General features: G+C 40.8%; 1 protein-coding gene across 4 annotated transcripts in view; it reads right to left on the minus strand.

The window, feature by feature from the left end:
• The window catches only part of ADK (adenosine kinase), a 634,537-nt gene that overhangs the window by 620,501 nt on the left and 1,132 nt on the right, over positions 1–12,904 (minus strand). The window lies entirely within an intron of this gene.

Here is a 12,904-nt window from a genome sequence, read left to right on the forward strand (position 1 = left end):
TGGGGGGTGTTTTATCTATTTATTTATTTAAATTTATTTTTACATTATGACATTCATTTCCACAAAATTTTGAGTTCCAATTTTTCTCCCCATCTCTCCCCTCCCCCCACCCCATAACACCTTGCATTCTGATTACCCCTTCTCTCAATTGCCCTCCCTTCTATCATACCCCACCCTTCCCTTATCTGCATCTTCTCTCTTTTCTTGTAGGGCAAGATAGATTTCTATACCCCATTACCTGTACTTCTTATTTCCCAGTTATATGAAACAACAATTCTCAACATTCATTTCTAATACTTTGAATTCCAACTTTTCTCTTTTCCTCCTTCCCCACTCATCTCCACTGAGAAGGCAAGCAATTCAATACAGGCTACATGTGTGTTGTTGTACAAAAGATTTCCCTAATAGTCATGTTGTGTAAAACTAACTATATTTGCCTCCATCCTACCCTGTCCCCCTTTATTCTATTCTTTCATTTGATCTTGCCCCTTCCCAAAAGTGTTTACTTCCAGTTACTCCCTTCCCCCATTTGCTCTCCCTTCTATCAGCCCCCTCACCCCACTTGTCCCCTTCTCCCCTACTTTCCTGTAGTATAAGGTAGATTTTCATACTACATTTAGTGAGCATGTTATTCCCTCCTTAAGCCATATGTGAAGACAGTAAGCTTCACTTTTCCCCTCTCACCTCCTCCCTTTTCTCCTCCATTGAAAAAGATTTTATTATCTCTTTTATGAGTGATAATTTGCCCCCTTCCATTTCTCTCTTTCTCCTCCCAATATATTCCTCTCTCACCTCTTAATTTTATTTTATTTTTTTATGGATATCATCCCTTCCTATTCAACTCACCCTGTGCTGTGTGTGTGTGTGTGTGTGTGTGTGTGTGTGTGTGTGTATAATCCCTCCACCTATCCAAATACTGAGAAAAGTCTCAAGAGTTACAAATATTATCTTTCCATGTAGGAATGTAAACAGTTCAGCTTTAGAAAGTCCTTTATGATGTCTCTTTCCTGTTTACCTTTTCATGCTTCTCTTGATTCTTGTTTTTGAAAGTCAAATTTTCTCTTCAGTTCTGGTCTTTTCATCAAGAATGCTTGAAAGTCTTTTATATCATTGAATGACCATTTATTCCCTTGAAGTATTATACTCAGTTTTGCTGGGTAGGTGATTCTTGATTTTAATCCCAGTTTCTTTGACTTCTGGAATATCCTATTCCAAGCCCTTCCATCCCTTAATGTAGAAGCTCCCAGATCCTGTGTTTTCCTGATTGTATTTTCATTATATTGAATTGTTTCTTTCTAGATGTTTGTAATATTATCTCCTTGACCTGGTAACTCTGAAATTTGGCCACAATATTCCTAGGAGTTTTTCTTCTTGGATCTCTTTCAGGAGATGATTGGTAGATTCTTTCAATATTTATTTTGCCCTCTGGTTGTAGAATATCAGGGCAGTTTTCCCTAATAATTTCATGTCTAAGGTCTTTTTTTGATCATGGCTTTCAGGTAGTCCCATAATTTTTAAATTGTCTCTCCTGGATCTATTTTCTAGGTCAGTTGTTTTTCCAATGATATATTTCACGTTATCTTCTATTTTTTTTTCTTTTTTTTTCAGAATATAATTTATTTTTTTTTCAGAATATAATTTATTTATTTTTATTATTAAATTTATTTATTTAACTTTTAACATTCATTTTCACAAAATTTTGGGTTACAAATTTTCTCCCCTTTTCTCCCCTCCCCCCCCAAACACCAAGCATTCTAATTGCCCCGATGACCAATCTGCTCTCTCTTCTATCATCCCTCTCTGCCCTTGTCTCCATCTTCTCTTTTGTCCTGTAGGGCCAGATAGCTTTCTATACCCCTTTACCTATATTTCTTGTTTCCTAGTGACAAGAACATTACTCGACAGTTGATCCTAACACTTTGAGTTCCAACTTCTTTACCTCCCTCCCTCTCCACTCCTTCCCTTTGGAAGGCAAGCAATTCAATATAGGCCAAATCTGTGTAGTTTTGCAAATGATTTCCATACTAGTTGTGTTGTATAAGACTAACTATATTTCCCTCCATCCTATCCTGTCCCCCATTACTTCTATTCTCTTTTGATCCTATCCCTCCCCATGAGTGTCGACCTCAAATTGCACCCTCCTCTCCATGCCCTCCCTTCTATCATCCCCCCCACCCTGCTTATCCCCTTATCCCCCACTTTTCTGTATTGTAAGATAGGTTTTCATACCAAAATGAGTGTGCATTTTATTCTTTCCTTTAGTGGAATGTGATGAGAGTAGACTTCATGTTTTTCTCTCACCTCCCCTCTTTATCCCTCCACTAATGAGTCTTTTGCTTGCCTCTTTTATGAGAGATAATTTGCCCCATTCAATTTCTCCCTTTCTCCTCCCAATATATTTCTCTCTCACTGCTTGATTTCATTTTTTTTTAAGATATGATCCCTTCCTCTTCAATTCACTCTGTGCACTCTGTCTCTATGTGCGTGTGTGTGTGTGTGTGTGTGTGTGTGTGCATGTGTGTGTGTGTAATCCCACCCAGTACCCAGATACTGAAAAGTTTCAAGAGTTACAAATATTGTCTTTCCATGTAGGAATGTAAACAGTTCAACTTTAGTAAGTCCCTTATGACTTCTCTTTGCTGTTCACCTTTTCATGCTTCTCTTCATTCTTGTGTTTGAAAGTCAAATTTTCTTTTCAGCTCTGGTCTTTTCATCAAGAATGCTTGAAAATCCTCTATTTCATTGAAAGACCAATTTTTCCCCTGAAGTATTATACTCAGTTTTGCTGGGTAGGTGATTCTTGGTTTTAGTCCTAGTTCCTTTGACTTCTGGAATATCCTATTCCATGCCCTTCGATCCCTTAATGTAGAGGCTGCTAGATCTTGTGTTATCCTGATTGTATTTCCACAATACTTGAATTGTTTCTTTCTAGCTGCTTGCAATATTTTCTCCTTGACCTGGGAACTCTGGAATTTGGCCACAATGTTCCTAGGAGTTTCTCTTTTTGGATCTCTTTCATGCGGTGTTCTGTGGATTCCTTGAATATTTATTTTGCCCTCTGCTTCTAGAATCTCAGGGCAGTTTTCCTTGATAATTTCATGAAAGATGATGTCTAGGCTCTTTTTTTGATATGGCTTTCAGGTAGTCCCATAATTTTTAAATTGTCTCTCCTGGATCTATTTTCCAGGTCAGTTGTTTTTCCAATGAGATATTTCACGTTATCTTCTATTTTTTCATTCTTTTATTTTTGTTTTATAATTTCTTGGCTTATCATATAGTCATTAGCTTCCCTCAGCTCCACTCTCATTTTTAAAGAACTACTTTCTTCAGTGAGCTTTTGAACCTCCTTTTCCATTTGGTTGATTCTGCTTTTTAAAGCTTTCTTTTCCTCACTGGCTTTTTGGACTTCTTTTTCCATTTGAGTTAGCCTATTTTTAAAGGTATTATTTTCTTCAGCATTTTTTTGGGTCTCCTTTAGCAAGCTGTTGACTTGCTTTTCAAGCTCTTCCATGGCCTTAGCCCATTGCATATTTGTTTTGGAGGTACTGGATGCATAATCCTTGACTTCCTCTGACAGTATGCATTGTTCTTCCTTATCTGAAAGGATGGAGGAAATACCACCAAGAAAGTAACCTTCTATGGTCTTATTTTTTTCCCTTTTTGGGAATTTTCCCAGCCAGTTACTTGACTTCTGAATCTTTTGTCAAGAGGAGGGTCCTAGTGCTCCTCCTCACCCCAGGACTGTGCTCAGGGCTGAGATTCAGATCAGCTGCTCAATTCCTCCAGGGGCCCTAAGCTGAGCTGCTCCCATGATGGAAGCTGCTGCCGAACTCAGCCACTGCCCAACTCTGCCACTGCCACACACTGCCTAGGACCCATGCTGGGGGGGGGGCCCTGCTCCCTTCTTGCCCAGCTGAAAAAGCCCTCTCACTGATCTTTGAAGCTTTCTTTGCCGCTTGTGGGTTGAGGGATCTGAGACCCTCCCTGCTGGGGATTCTGCCCCAGAGGCCTGTTCCGGTCCTGTTCTTCCCAGTGCTGCCCAAGCAGGGCTGGGCTACACTCTGTTCAGCATCCCGTGAGACAGACCTTTCCTGTCAGCCTTCCAGGTTACTTTGGCTGCAAATCTCTTTCACTCTGTTGTTCTGTGGCTTCTGCTGCGCTACAATTTATTGAGAGTCACTTTTTATAGGTATTTTATGGGCTGTGGGGGAAGAGTTATAGTATGTGTGTTTTTCTACTCTGCCATCTTGGCCCTGCCCCCCCCCCCCACTGTTATTTTTAAATGAATTAATAAGCGTTTTTAAATTTTATCCTTTTAAATTTCTAAGACAGAGGTACACTGGTAAATGTTTAACTAGCTCGCTGGAAAAGAATTTATGCATGACACCTTTTTTTAGTTTAATTAGCATCATCAACATTTTCTCTATCACTTTTTTCAGTCTAGACAATCAACAAAACAATAAATCAAGCTCTTATTTGTAGTGTCTGCCAACCACAGAGGTGTAAATGCTCACACTGAAAATTTAACAATCAGAGTTTACATGAGATAACTCCAGCACATGCCTAGACATAAACCACATAAACAAAAGTTCTTTAGGGTCCTCAAAAAATTTTAAGAGTGTAAAGGGATCATGAAAATAAAAACTTTGAGAACCACTGGCTTTGATAATATTGTGGGTCCTTCCCAGCTCCAAATCTATGATCCCATGATCATTAGTGAGGTAGCTGAAGAGCTTCCTCCAAAGGAAGAACCTATCTGAACAAGTTGGTAACTGGTCTTTAGTCAAAAGAACAAAACTACAAAGTAAAAGAGAACTACAGTCTAGAATACTCTCTGGGTTATCAACTCTCCAGCCTTTGGCCTTTTACCTGATCTTCACTGAGGGGAGCCAGTGCACAGACACCTGGGCCTGGAGTCAGGAAGACCTGCATTAAAATTGAACTTGAGGAAGCTGATAAGTTCGTCATAGCTGACATTTATATAGCCTTTTATCCTTCAAAGCACTCTACGTACATTATCTTATTTGAATCTCACAACAACCCTCTAGAGAATAGGTACTTTGGGTATTATTCCCATTATACAGATGAGGAAACTGAGGCTCAAAAAGTTTCAGTGATTTATAACAGTCACATAGGTAGTATCCAGGCCAGGATTTAAACTCACTTCTCTCTTGACTCTTAAGTTCAAAACAGAACTTTCCACTATACCATGTTGCCTCAATCCAATTAACGAAACCATGTTTTAACTAAAGCCCACCATTAAAAGTACTCAATTAGTAACCATGAGACCAGGGGTTCTAATTTTAGCTCTTCTGCTCTTCAACCATGTGACTCTGCACACCTCACACAGTTGAAAAAAAAAGTGCCCATCCTAAAGTGTTAGAAAACTGTGAGTTATTATTACAGTGACAATAATGGTTAAGTCAGGCAGACAGCACTGGAGAAGATACACAATCTGAATCCACAAACTCAGTAAGGAGACAGAGGCCTAGAACTGTTTCTCTATATATTCAAACGGAAGACCTTCCTAGGGTTTTCAAGGAGGTGGTTTGAGGTCTAATACCAGCTCTCCTCAGTGGAGAATCCAGAAGGAGGGCCTTTGTACATCAAGACTAATCAGAGAAACAGAGTTCAAAAAGAAATGAGAGAAATCCTGGAGGACTGAAAGGCCATATCGTTTTATGTCAAGAGGAATGGACTTGGAATCACAGGAGTTGGGTTCAAATTCTGGCTCTATGTGACTTGGGCAAATCACTGAAGCTCTATGAGCCTCAGTAGGAAGTCAAAGGATAATTTTTATTTTTTAAGAACCTACTACTTGATGGTGAGGTTGTAAATCTATTTGTTTAAAAGGTCTCAGTCCTACTCAGTCCTGCTAGCCTATTACAAAGAGTAATAAAAGAATTGTTAAATCAAAATTTGAGATTAACTTATATAAGGTATTCTTTTGTATTTTTGTAGCTATTTCATTTCAACTGGTTGTGTAGAGAGCCCTAAAATCAATAATACTAATTTGATGTCCATGTGATTCAACAAACTATCTCACTAATCCCAGAGGTCATACATATTATCTCATAAAATGCATGTCATACAAGTAAGAGTGTATCTAGTTCAGTGCATGCCATAGCATATTCCCTACTATTGATGGCAGATCAGAAGTATTACACAGTTTAATAAAGGGTAATTTAATAAAGGGTACCAAATATTTACTCCATTAATTACTATTCACATTTTTAAGTGGCTTATAGACAGAGTGCTTTATATAGAAAGATTGTGCTACAAGAAATGACAAGCAGGGAGTTTTCAGAAAAAAACTGTAAAGACTTGCATGAACTGATGCTGAGGGAAAGGAGCAGAAGTAGGAGAACACTGTATACAATAACAGCACCACTGTTCAATGATCAGCTATGACAGACTTAGCTCCTGTCAGCAATACAAAAAGACTCAGGATGGAAAATGCTATCCACATCCCGAGAAAGAACTATGGAGTCTGAATGCAGACTGAAGCAGACTGTTTTCACTGTGTTTTTTTCCATAGTTTTTCCCTTTTGTTCTGCTTCTTTTTATACAAGATGAGTAATGTGAAAATACGTTTAACATGACTGCACATTTATAACCTATATCAGATTGCTTGCCATCTTGGAGAGTGGGGGGGAAGGAGGGAAAAAATTTGGAACTCAAAATCTTATAAAATGAATTTTGAAACTATAAACTATATTTACATGTAATTGAAAAAAATAAAGTACTATTTATAAAAAAAAATAAACTGTAGAAAAGAAAAAAAAACCTAGTGAGATAGATGCTGGTATTATCCCCATTTCACAAATGATAATGTTGGGGTTCCAAAAAGTTAAGTAATCTGTCCAGAATCACACAGCTTAGTTATTATTTGAGCATGAATTTAAATCAAGTTCTTTCTGACTTCAAATTCAGCATTCTATCCACCCTGACATGTTGCCCACTGCCTGGTCATTTGACCCTCAAATGATCAATTCTTCAGTAACCTTTCAAGAGCTTTCTTTTCTATCCAGGGCAATTCAGCTTCTGCTCTAAATGCACAATCTGACCAAGAAGAAAGTTACTTGGACAACCCAGTAAGTGTACCTAGCCTTGCCTGCCTACATAGCTTGGATTAATCAGCCATACCCAATGTAGAAATAATAAAATTCTTCCCTTGTCAGCTATATTTATACCTAGTAAATTCATCTGCACATTTCCTCTATTGGATTTACCAACTAAAAGGATACGATTATACCACCTAAACAGCCTTCTGTCATTATGAACCATTTTTTCAAATTCATGTAAGTCTGAGGGCCACTGCTTAACTGTCAAGCAAGATGCCAACTGATAAACCATCCATCTTCTGAGAGCTCTCTCAGCATTCCCTACCCTCAAATGTCAAGTTCACTGGAATGGAAGTAGGGCTGGCCAATGTGGTCTCTCCTTTAAATAAAAGGATTTTTTTTAAAATACATCAATCTAATCTTCTATTTTCATCATTAAAAGCATGTCAGTACCTCTCTACACATGGAATTATGGGGCATGTTGTGGAAAATGAACTGCATAGAACTTGACACAGAACAGTGAAAGACATATAAAAGGATACTGAAAAACAAACACACTCAAATTAAGTTTTAAAATATTACATAGAAGCAAAGAAAAAATTGTGGGGTGTTGAATCACAAGGAAGATTTAGAAGGGGCAAATTTTACAGAGAGTCAAAACTCCTGTCTTTTCATTAAAGGCAGCACAGTAAAATAGAATGGGTGTTATACTGGCCAGGTGAGATACCTGGGAGCAGAAGCCACCTCTGCCACTTAACTCTGTGACCCTGGCCAAGTCACTTAACCATTCTTATCTTCAATTTCCTCTTCTGTAAACTAGGGTGCCTACCTCACGGAGTGGTTGTGAGATCCAAAGGAGTGGACACAAAGTGCTTTGCAAACACATTTGCATGGACATGCATGTGACTAGAACAAGATTTCACCAGTATAGTCAACTCCTGATGAGGAAATTCCCTCTACCAAAGTAGTTCAAAAACTGTTCTGCGACTGAGAGTATTAAAGTTGGTTGGGACACGTAGAGGTTAAGGGATATCCCTAGGGTCACATAGACATATACACACATACCAGCTATTTATTATTAGACGGGAAATGCCCTGGGGAAGAGGTAGGATTTCAAGAGACTGTTTAAAGAAAGATTTATTTGGCAGGGTGAATCAAGGAGATCATTTCAAGCAGAAGAGGAATCTGGGAGCCTCCAGGGAGGCAGGAGTAGACTAGACATGACCAGACAATGACACACTAAGTTTAGCAAAGTGGAAAGGAGAACAGGCAATAAAGGAAGGGAAATAAGTTAAGATGTAGTGAAACCTTTGGAAGCAAAGGGTGAAGATCTTCATCTTGACAATCAATCAACAAGCTTTTATTTTGTTATTCAGTTGTTTTCAAGAGTTATGTCCCGCTCTTCACTGACAAAACCTGGGGTTTTCTTGGCAAAGATATTAGAGTGGTTTGTCATTTCCTTCACATTTTATAGCTAAGGAACTGAGGCAAACAGGGTTAAGTGACTTGCCCAGGATCACACAGGCAAGTAAGCATCTGAAGTTGGATTTGAACTCAGATGCTCCTGGCTCTAGACCTGGTACTCTATCCACTTCACCACCTAGCTTTTATTAGGTGCTTACTATTGCATCTATCACTGTGCCAAGCTCTAGGGATACAAAGAAGCGGATTGAGCTGCTGGGCCTGAAGTCAGAAAGATATGAGTTCCATTGTGGTTTCAGATATTTATCCACTGTGTGACCTTGGACAAACCCCTTAACTTCTGCCTCCAATTCCTCAACTACAAAATGGGGATAATAATAGCACCTACCTCCCATGTTACTGTAACAAGCAAAGGAGACATTTTGAAAGCATTTAACAGTGCCTGCAACATACTAGTTCCTTAAAAAATGCTTGTTCCCTCTCTGTCCCCAACAAAAGCAAAAATAATCCTGCTCTCAAGTTCATATTCTAATGGAGGAGACAAAACACACACACACACATACACACACACACATCAATACATACAAGTTTAGAACAGAGATGCTAGGTATCCTTAGAGGAAATGGCACTAGCAGCTAGGGAGAAAAGAGAAAGTGGCTCTCTAGCTGAGTATTATAGAAAATCAGGGATCCCAAGAATTGGAGTTTGGAAAGGAGAGCACCCTAGGCCTGGTGGCCAACCAGTACAAAGGCATGGGGATGGGAAATGGGGCTTCACATTCCAAGAACAGCAAGCAGACCAGGATGACTAGATTGTAGAGTATATGGAGGGAAGCAGGAACGAAGAAGACTGGAAAGGTAAGGAGGAACCTGGTTGTTAGGAGCTTCAAATGTCAAAGGGCTTTACATATGTAGCAGGGAGCCACTGGAATTTATGAAAGGGTTAGGGAGAAGACAGGCAAGGTCAGACCTATGCCTAGGAAATTCATTTTGGCAGCTCTGTGTTGTAATTATTGAAATGTCATAGAGAAAATAATTACAAGACCTGGCAAATGCCTAGATAGGTAAGGTAAGTGGAAGTGGAAGTCAAGGGGGACGCTGAGGTCAGGAACTTGAGTGACTGGGAAGATGAGGGTGCCCTTGACAGTAATAGTGAAGTTTGGAAGTGGGGTGTGTGTGAGAGGAAAAGAGATTTAGTTCCAGTTTGGAACATATCATTGAGGAGCTGATAAGATCACCAAATGAGAGAGAAATAAGAGAAAAGAGAAGGTGGATAAGTCTGTCAACTAGCACTTAGGTGCATACTATGGTCAGCTAAGCTCTAGAGATACAAAGGAATGGCCAAAACCAGTTCCCGTTCTTGAGGAGTTCAAGGTCTAATGGGAGAGGCTATATGTAAACAACTAGGTAGAAACAAGATCCATACAAGATAAATGGAAGATCAACAACAGAAGGAAGAGATTAACATTAGCATTAACCAGTCCCAGTAAAATGAAGAGGTCAAGGAAAGACAGAGCCTAGAGCAAGAGTAGGGAACCTGTGGCCCTCTAGGTCCTTGGGTGCTTGTAACTGAGTCCCAATTTTACAGATCAAATCATTTTATTAAGGGGATTTGTTCTGTGAAGTTTGGATTCAGTCAAAGGGTCTCACTTGAGGCTGAAATTCCCTACACCCCCCACCTAGCAGAAGAGTGGGTGTGACATGGATAATAAAAATCCAAGCAAAAGAGACTAAGAAAGGATCATAAGGACAGAAGAACCAAGAGAGACACTGTCACAAAAACCTACAAGAAACAATCTTCAGCAGGAGGAGGTGGTCAATCAGAAGTGTCATATACTACAGAGAGGTCAAGAAAAATGAGGACCAATAAGAGGTCATTTTATTTGGCAATAAACAGTCAGAAAGTATTGGTTAAGCACTATGCTAAACACAAAGAGAGACAAGAACAAGTCTGCCCTCAAGGAGCTCACCTTCTAAACAACCATGGACATCTAAGATGGATTTGTGACAGCTGGTAGTCTCAGAGGGAAGGTACAAGGTGGTTTGGGGGAGAGATGGAAAAAGCCACCTGCAGAAGGTGAGATTTTTGCTGAATCTCGTAGGAAGCCAGGAGGCCAAAGTGGAGAGGAAAGAGCATGCCAGTGCCAAGGCACTGAGTCAAAAGAATACTGAGATCACTGGTAGTTTGGAGGGAGCCACAGAGAAGTCGCCCTTCAGAAATGAGCAGTATAATCCAGAGGAAAGAGGGCACTAAGAGCATATGACACCATTTGCAAACTCCCACGCTACAATGACATCAAAAAACTCCACAAGATGAAACGCTGGTGTGGATTTGAAAAAAAAGGAAGCTGAAGGTGAACTTCCACACAAAAAGTTCTTTATTACCTTCACAGTGAGAACACAAGGGTGGTGGAAATTTGTTTTCTGCACTTTGACAATCAAGTTCAAAGTTTGTTTCTTATTTTTGCATGGCAAGGGCTGAGCACAGAAGCCAGGGTATGGCCTTTGTAAACTTTGTCTGGTAGATTTATATGTAACTGTCATAAGGATTTGGTGTCATTGCCAGGCATGTGAGATGAGAACTGAAAAATAAGGGTTAGCCACATACGCAAAAAGGCTTTACAAGTGTAGAAGAGTTACCCTGAACAATATGAAAAAGACCAGACCACCCACAACCTAATATAATTAGAATGTATAAGATTTATGAATATGTATTTGGCCAAATCCTTTTTTAAAAAACACTGCAGGATGGTGGCAATTTCTTCCTGGGTGTAAACTAGGCATAAGAAATCACCTAAGGCAGGGGTTCTTAACCTGGGTTCCACAGACCTCCCCACCTAAAGTGGTCCATGGGGGGAAAAAAACCTAAGTTTTTATTTTCACTAACTTCCAACTGTAATTCAGCATTTGCTTTCAGTTATTTAAAAACATCATTCTGAGGAGTCCACAGGTTTCACCAGATTGCCAAAGAGGCTCACAACAACAACAACCAAAATGTTAAGAACCCACTTTTAAGGTAATCAAAAATATCACTAAAAGCACAGGTCAGAAGGCCTCAAAGGTGGAAAGATCCATAGGAGGTCACCTAGTCCACTCCTCCTCATTTTGTGGATGAGGAAACTGTGACCAGAAAGGTTGAAAGAGTTGCCCACTGCCCAGTGCATATTCAATATGGGGGATTTGAATAATTCCAGGTTCAGTGTTCTTTTCCAATGACCCTACACTGAATCAATCAATGAATATTTATTAAGCACCTCCTATGGGCCGGGTGCTTAGTTTTCAAAATCACCCTCAAAGCCTGCAAAAATGAATCATTTAACATTATCCCCTCCACTTTGGCTCAAGTGCATAGAGTGCCTGGTCTGGAGTCAAGAAGACTCATCTTCCTGAATTTAAATCCAGCCTTCAGACACTCACTTGCTGTGTGACCCTGTGCAAGTCGATGTAAGCCTCAGTTAGCTCATCTGTAAAACTGAGCTAGAGAAAGAAATGGAAAACCACTCCAGAATCTTGGCAAAGAAAACCCCAAATAGGGGTCCCAAAGATTCCGACACGACTGAACAACAACTACATTTGTAACACCTACAGTTTCCAAGAGCTTTCCCATGGATCTCGTTTGACCCTATCTCTTGAGGAAGCAGGCTGAATTCCTGTATCCTGGTTACTGAATGCTGAAGCTCCGGAAAATTAAGACACTTGCCAAGGTCCCGGTGCAGTCAGGAGTAGAACACCCCTCTTGGCTTGGAAGCAGATTCTAGCCCACAAGTTTGCATGTTCACAGTTCTGCCTTTTTCTTACTTGAGAGAGAATGGGTGGAGAAGGGTATGTGGTGGGGTGGCATCTATACAGTCTCTTGTCATCCACGTGTGTGTCTGCGTACACATACATACATACACACACACACACACACGGGCCTTAATGGGATAGTTCTTAACAGTCGGAAGGGCCTGTTTTCAGCTCCAAATCTCGCTGTCATCGCGTGCCTATGGATTTCAAAGTCCAGAAGCTTTGGGATGCAAGCATTCCATTTATTACTGAGGAGCGGACGAAAAAGTAACATTATTTTACAGGGAGCGCGATTACGACGGAGATAAATGTTTAACTAGAGGCTCCAGCGGCTCGCCTCTCCCTTTGGGCACGCCAGCGCGGGCCGGGGTCTGCACACACGCCGACCTGGCGATGCCCGTTCCGTCCTCTCGCCCTTCAGCATACCTTGCCCAGGACCCCAGGACCCCAGGACCGGCCGGTCTAGTGCTCCGCTGCGCCGGGCCGGGGCTGGACGCAGCGCGAAGCGCCCACGTGGGGCCGGGCCTGGCCCCCCCTCCCCTCGCACGGCCGCGCTGATTGGCTCCGAGCCGGTGGGGGCCTCGCGGGGCGGCTCCGCGGCCCGGCTCTTCCCGGCCCCCACGTGCACCCCCT

Source organism: Notamacropus eugenii, chromosome 1 (genome assembly GCF_028372415.1).
Source record: "Notamacropus eugenii isolate mMacEug1 chromosome 1, mMacEug1.pri_v2, whole genome shotgun sequence".
In the NCBI taxonomy this organism is placed as follows: Eukaryota; Metazoa; Chordata; class Mammalia; order Diprotodontia; family Macropodidae; genus Notamacropus; species Notamacropus eugenii.